General features: G+C 39.3%; 1 non-coding gene across 1 annotated transcript; it reads left to right on the forward strand.

The window, feature by feature from the left end:
• The first annotated feature begins 4,303 nt into the window (after window positions 1-4,303).
• Window positions 4,304-4,410, forward strand: LOC114391328. Its single transcript, XR_003662120.1, has one exon. It is a non-coding gene; the product is annotated as a small nucleolar RNA R71 (small nucleolar RNA).
• The last annotated feature ends 3,074 nt before the right edge of the window (window positions 4,411-7,484 follow it).

A 7,484-nucleotide genomic window follows, 5' to 3' on the forward strand; every position in this document is an offset into this window, starting at 1 on the left:
TTACCAAAAAAAAATTCAGCCAAAAATAACAACCCTAGCTACTAAAACAAAAAATCTCAAATAATTCAGCATGGGTGGTCGCTAAAATCCGTCTCTAATTGATTTCTACTACTACTTTGTTTTGCCGCAAGCAAAAGTGGTCGCTAAGTCCGTCGCAAAACACTATTCACAGCAAAACAACCAAGACTGAAACAGGGGAAACGCTTAATGGGAAAACTGAAACAGAACACACACTAAACAAAATACCAGGACACTAAACAACACTAACACACATACTAACACAATACTAACAATTAAACATAAAACACGAAAGGATTAAACACACAGCACTAGCTAGCTATTATGAACCTTTGGACAGTGCTCCCCGGCAACGGCGCCAAATTTGATCGAGGCCGTACACGAATCAAATAAACATGAAAATGCAGTAACTAGGAAGTGATCCTAGGTCGTTTCCCAACGAGCAGTGACAAACCAAATGTTCATAATATACTTGCAGTAACAGTAACGATTGGGAGGAGTTTGTTTGTTTTGTGATTAAAGAGCATAACAAGTAAACTGGAATACGAAACTACTAATGTTAAAAACGGGTTGTTTCCTCTGAGTCAGAAGCCATTCTCTTATCCTGGCTTATGGAGAATTCGTCCCTAACAGTCAACCACTTAATCCAACCCTATTTCAATTTACTAAGCGAAAATCAACTTAGGGTTGTCAATACGTGATTAGGCACCACATACACCAGTTAGCCCTTCGTCCATTAAGCATGAACGCAAGTTAGGCTCAGAGGCAATTAATCGAACACGAAGCGTGCACTGATTAATATACACGAATTTGGGATAACTGGTGAAGGGAAAACTGCCAGGAAACCACATTACAAGCGAAACCTCAAAGAGAGTTGGGCTTCGTTCTCAAAAGGAAACAACACCAGAAAATCTAGCCTTCCATGGATTCAAACAGAAAACGCAAATGAAACATGAAGCAGAAACGTAAATGAACAGAAACGTAAATGAAAGTAGAAGAAGAAGCAAGAATGAACTCGTAATTAGAAGCAGAAAACGGAAATTTGCATTAAGAACGAAAACCGTAACAAGAGAACAGAAAAATGTGAAAACCTAAAACCAAAGCTCTAAATAATGAAAATAGCATAACAGAATGCCTTGCACGAATCCCAAGGCTACTATTTAAAAAGAGTCACTCAAAGTCGCTGGGCCCTATTACAATACTCTGGCCCAAAACGAAATAAACACTGAACAACATAAAATAAAATTGCAAAATTTCCTAATTAGAAATTAACTAAGGTAAGCGCTGCTTTATTTGCCCTCTTCAAGTCCACAACCAAAATCCGGATTAAGCCCAATGTTTCATTAATTCCTGAAATTAGATTAAAAACATCAAATTAGCTAAATGGGCCCAAATAATAAAACTGCCTAATTAATTGACAATTAAGACCAATCAGTAATTAAAATGGTGCAAAAAGGGTTTAGAAAATAGAAGAAAATGATGGCACATCACATATACAGTGAAATCATCCATAAACACCTCTATGCAATTTTCTAAAAAATCACTGAAAATACTAATCATGCACTGCTGGAAGGTGCCAGGGGCATTGCACAGGCCGAAAGGCATCCTCCTATAAGTAAAAGTGCCGAAGGGGCAGGTGAATGTGGTTTTTTCCTAATCCTCAGGAGCAATAGTAATTTGCATATAACCAGAAAAACCATCAAGGAAACAGTAATGGGATTTACCTGCCAGGCGTTCAAGCATCTGGTCAATGAATGGCAGGAGAAAATGGTCCTTTATGGTAACCTAGTTCAGCGTCCTATAGTCAATGCAGACTCTCCAACTGTTCTGCACCCGAGTAGGAATTAGCTCCTCCTTCTCATTTTTTATCACTGTGAGGCCGGTCTTCTTCGGGACTACTTGGACGGGACTCACCCATTGGCTGTCGGAGATAGGATAAATGATTCCAACTTGCAAAAGCTTGGTTATCTCCTTCTTCACTACGTCAAGAATCACCGGGTTAAGTCTTGTCTGTGGCTGTCTTACTGGTTTAGCTCCATCCTTTAAATTTATTCGATGCATACATGTGGATGGGCTAATACCAGGAATGTCCGCCAAGGTCCAGCCTATAGCCTTCTTATGCTTCTTGAGAACTGACAACAACTTCTCCTCTTGCTCATCAGCAAGAGAGACAGATATAATCACTGGAAAACTCTTGCTATCATCCAAGTAAGCGTATTTTAAATTTGATGGCAGAGGCTTCAATTCTGGTGTGGTCGGCTGGACAGTGGTAGAAGGAGATGGTTTCTCAGCCTTTACCTCATAAAGAAAGTCAGAGGTATGTGTACTTCCTGAAACATGGTTAGTCCTATCTGACTCTATAAAATCAATCTCAAGAGGTAAAACGCCACCACCAGGCATGCAATCAATATCAATCTCAGATTCACTCTCAGCATCAAATTTAGACATATGATCAAGTACAATTTCAGACTCAATGCATGAAGAGTGAGAGGCATGCAGATTAGAATAAAGATCAGTCATGTATTCATCAACAACATGGTCAATTATTTCAACACGAAATACAGAAAGATCTTCAGATGGGTATTTCATAGCATCCAGAATATTAAAATGAACAGTTATATCACCAAACTCCATGGATAGTGTGCCTGCATAAACATCTATCTTAGTTCTAGCAGTTTTCATAAAGGGTCTGCCTAGAATGATGGGAACTGATCCTTGTGAAAATCCATCTTCCATATTCAAAATATAAAAATCAACAGGGAAAATCAGTTCACCAACTCTAACTAAGACATTTTCTATGAAACCAACAGGGCAGGCAACACTTCTATTAGCTAAATGAATTACCACATGAGTTGACTGCAAGGGGCCTAGAGATAGAGAATTAAAAATAGACAGAGGCATAACACTAACAGAAGCTCCTAAATCTAGCATGGCATTGTCAAACTTACTATTCTCTATAATACAAGGTATGCTGAATGTACCTGGATCTTTGCATTTTTCAGGAATTTGAGGAACAGATTTACCAATCAATGCGGAGACATTTCTGCCCATGCTAATCCATTCACTTCCTTTAAGCTTCCGCTTATTAGTGCACAGCTCCTTCAAGAATTTGGCATATCTTGGAATTTGCTTTATTGCATCCAACAGAGGTATGTTTACCTCTACTTTTCTAAACATTTCCAAGATCTCTTTCTCTGCCTCTTCCATTTTTTTGTTGGAAACTGCTCTTGGAGGGAATGGAAGAGGGGAAATGTGCTGCTTCTGCAAATCAGAATTACCTGTGGAAGAAGATTCACCTGCACAGAAATTGTTAGGTAAATTTTTGTCATCACCTTTTTCTGGAGTAGAGTGAAGTTTGGCAGGTTCATTTGCAGATGAGGAAGGTGCTACGGGTTGAGGTCCTTGACACTGCTTTCTCGACCTCAATGAAATGGCACTGATATTTTTGGGATTTTGGACAGCTTGAGAAGGCAACTTGTCAAAATTCTGGGACTTTTGTTGATTCAATTGGGTAGCCATTTGTCCCATCTGATTGGTTAAGCTCTGAATGGAGGCTCTGGTCTCTTGCTGAAACTGCATGTTCTGCATAGTCATTTGCCTCACAAGTTCTTCGAGGGAAGTTTGTGGAGGGGCCTCAACTGTTGGTTGTTTCTGGGGTTGTTGCTGTTGTTGGATTGGTGGAGGAATGTATGGTCTGCTTGGGCCAACAACATTTTGGAAGGAAGAAGCAGGCTGTTGTTGTTGTTGCTGAGGGCTGGACCATCTGAGGTTAGGGTGATTCCTCCATCCATGGTTGTATCTGTTGCTGGAGAGGTCATAATTGTTCTGCTGTGGTTGATTTTGCTGCTGAGGTTGAGGAGGTCTATTGTAAATGTTTGCAGCATAAGCTTCAGGTTGCTCAATTGCTCCAGGTTGCTGCATTGAAGGGCAAAGGTCTGTATGGTGGTCAGCAGAGGAGCACAAACCACAAACCCTTGCGACAGGAACAGATTTCTAATTCAAGGCCAGCTGGGTTACCAAGTTAACCAATGCATCCAGTTTGCCTTCAAGCTTCTTAGTTTCAGATGATGCAGATGGGTTTGTAGCTACCTCATGCACTCCTCCAATGACTATGGCATCATTTCTGGCGCTAAACTGCTGGGAGTTCAAAGCCATCTTCTCAATTAAATTTCTGGCTTCAGCAGGAGTCATGTCTCCAAGGGCTCCACCACTAGCAGCATCTATCATACTTCTCTCCATATTACTGAGTCCTTTATAAAAATATTGGAGAAGAAGCTGCTCTGAAATCTGATGGTGGGGGCAACTGGCACATAGTTTCTTAAATCTCTCCCAGTACTCATACAGGCTCTCTCCACTGAGTTGTCTAATACCTGAGATATCCTTCCTGATGGTTGTGGTCCTGGAAGCAGGGAAATTTTTTTCTAAGAATACTCTCTTAAGGTCATCCCAGCTCGTGATGGACCTTGGAGCAAGGTAATACAGCCAGTCCTTTGCCACTCCCTCTAATGAATGAGGAAAAGCCTTTAGAAATATGTGATCCTCTTGGACATCTGGGGGTTTCATGGTGGAGCAGACAATATGAAATTCCTTCAAATATTTGTGCGGGTCTTCACCTGCAAGGCCATGAAACTTTGGAAGCAAATGAATCAGTCCAGTTTTAAGAACATATGGGACATCCTCATCAGGGTATTGGATGCACAAGCTTTCGTAGGTGAAATCAGGTGCAACCATTTCCCTTAGAGTCCTCTCACGGGGTGGAGGTTGTGCCATGTTCTCAGAATGTGCAAAATTAGAATGCTCACAATCAGAATGCTCAAAATTATAATGCTCCAAATCAGGACGTTCAAAATCACCAATAACAGAATGCACAGATTCACCAGTAATGGAATGCTCAGGATGATCAAAAGGTATAAAATGATGCCTAACTAATCTATGAAATGTCCTATCTATCTCAGGGTCAAAGGGTTGTAAGTCAGATGGATTGCCTCTAGTCATACACTACATTCAGCATGCACAACTAGTTGCCTTGTCATGTAAATAAAGGTGTAGGTTTGAACTACAGCTACCCTCAAATGATATCCAAATAACTTGAAATTTTGTGAGCAATCTTTTAAAATGATGAGAAGATAGCACAAAAAATTTCAGACAAAAATTCAAAGTCTAACTATGAAAGCTAAAATTGGTAGGTTAAGAAAAATAAGTGAATAAAACTTGAAAAATAAAAAACTTTTGACAGAATCACTTTTTTTGGACGATGGAGACCTCAGCCGGCCTATGGCCAGCATACACGGCGTAGGAAATTTTTTCAACCCAAATGCATATATAGTAATTGCGATTCTGATAACCGGAGCAAAAGTTATGGCCGTTTGAAGTTTTGACAAACACAAAATTTGCTACTTTTTTGAAACTTTGAAATCTGACCAAACTAAAGGCTCTAGCTATTTTTCCCACAAAATATGGATTAAAAGAAGTTACCACAAAAAAATTCAGCCAAAAATAACAACCCTAGCTACTGAAACAAAAAATCACAAATAATTCAGCATGGGGGGTCGCTAAAATCCGTCGCTAAGGGATTTCTACTACTACTCTGTTTTGTCGCAAGCAGAAATGGTCGCTAAGTCCGTCGCAAAACACTATTCACAGCAAAACACCCAAAACTGAAACAGGGGAAGCGCTCAATAGGAAAACTGAAACAGAACACACACTAAACAAAATATCAAGATACTAAACGACACTAACACACATACTAACACAATACTAACAATTAAACATAAAACACGAAAGAATTAAACACACAACGCTAGCTATTATGAACCTTTGGACACTGCTCGTTGGGAAACGACCTAGGATCACTTCCTAGTTACTGCATTTTCATGTTTATTTGATTCGGGTACGGCGCCAAATTTGATCGAGGCCATACCCGAATCAAATAAACATGAAAATGCTCATATTAAAAACGGGTTGTTTCCTCTGATTCAGAAGCGATTCTCTTATCCTGGGTTATGGAGAATTCGTCCCTAACAGTCAACCACTTAATCCAACTCTATTTCAATTTACTAAGCGAAAATCAACTTAAGGTTTTCAATACGTGATTAGGCACCACATACACCAGTTAGCCCTTCGTCCATTAAGCATGAACACAAGTTAGGCTCAGAGGCAATTAATCGAACACGAAGCATGCACTGATTAATATTCACGAATTTGGGATAACTGGTGAAGGGAAAACTGCCAGGAAACCACATTACAAGCGAAACCTCAATGAGAGTTGGGCTTCGTCCTCAAAAGGAAACAACACCAGAAAATCTAGCCTTCCATGGATTCAAATAGAAAACACAAATGAAACATGAAGCAGAAACGTAAATGAACAGAAACGTAAATGAGAGTAGAAGAAGAAGCAAGAACGAAATTGTAATTAGAAGTAGAAAACGTAAAATTGCATTACGTGAACAGTAGCATCAAAGCAGAAAAAGTAAAACCCTAAAACCAAAGCTCTGAATAATGAATAGCATAACAGAATGCCTTGCACGAATCCCAAGGCTGCTATTTAAAAAGAGTCACTCAAAGTCACTGGGCCCTATTACAATACTCTGGCCCAAAACGAAATAAACACTGAACAACATAAAATAAAATTGCGAAATTTCCTAATTAGAAATTAACTAAGCTAAGCGCTGCTTTATTTGCCCTCTTCAAGTCCACAACCAAAACCCGGATTAAGCCCAATGTTTCATTAATTCCTGAAATTAGATTAAAAACATCAAATTAGCTAAATGGGCCCAAATAATAAAACTGCCTAATTAATTGACAATTAAGACCAATCAGTAATTAAAATGGTGCAAAAAGGGTTTAGAAAATAGAAGAAAATGATGGCATATCACACATTATTAAGACGTTCACCCTCTAGATATGCAAAACTGGCAGAGAATGTCATCCTAGTTGGTGTCACCCCAACAAAATCATGTAGTGGGAGTTTGTACCTATTTGTTTTGTAGGTATTGTCTATCAAAAACACCAAATTACATGCGTTGACTAACTTCATTGCATCAGGGTGACACCAAAAGATATCACGAACCACGTCTTCGTCCTTTAATCCGTGCCAATGAATATATTGATCCCATTCAAGAAGTTTCATTAGATGTTGCATTTTGGTATCACTTCCTCTTATGGAAGAACGATATGCACTTCTTGCATTGTATATTTATTTGATGGTCGTACAACTATTGGCATTGTGCTCTTTCAGAGTTAGTAGAATGTTTCTTGGTTTAACCATTGACTTCATCATGTCAGCAATAAGTGTTTTTTCAGCTTTAGTCAATTGCTTGACATATGGATGTCCAACTAATGACTTGGCCAATTCATGATTATGAATGCCACAAATCAATTTCACCATCCAGCCTTGTCCTCTATCCACTGGCTTGCCACGAAGCTTGAAGGGACATCCACATTTCCTAGTCCTAGTGTCTCTTCTA

The sequence above is a fragment of the Glycine soja genome, chromosome 16 (genome assembly GCF_004193775.1).
Source record: "Glycine soja cultivar W05 chromosome 16, ASM419377v2, whole genome shotgun sequence".
NCBI classification, from domain to species: domain Eukaryota; kingdom Viridiplantae; phylum Streptophyta; class Magnoliopsida; order Fabales; family Fabaceae; genus Glycine; species Glycine soja.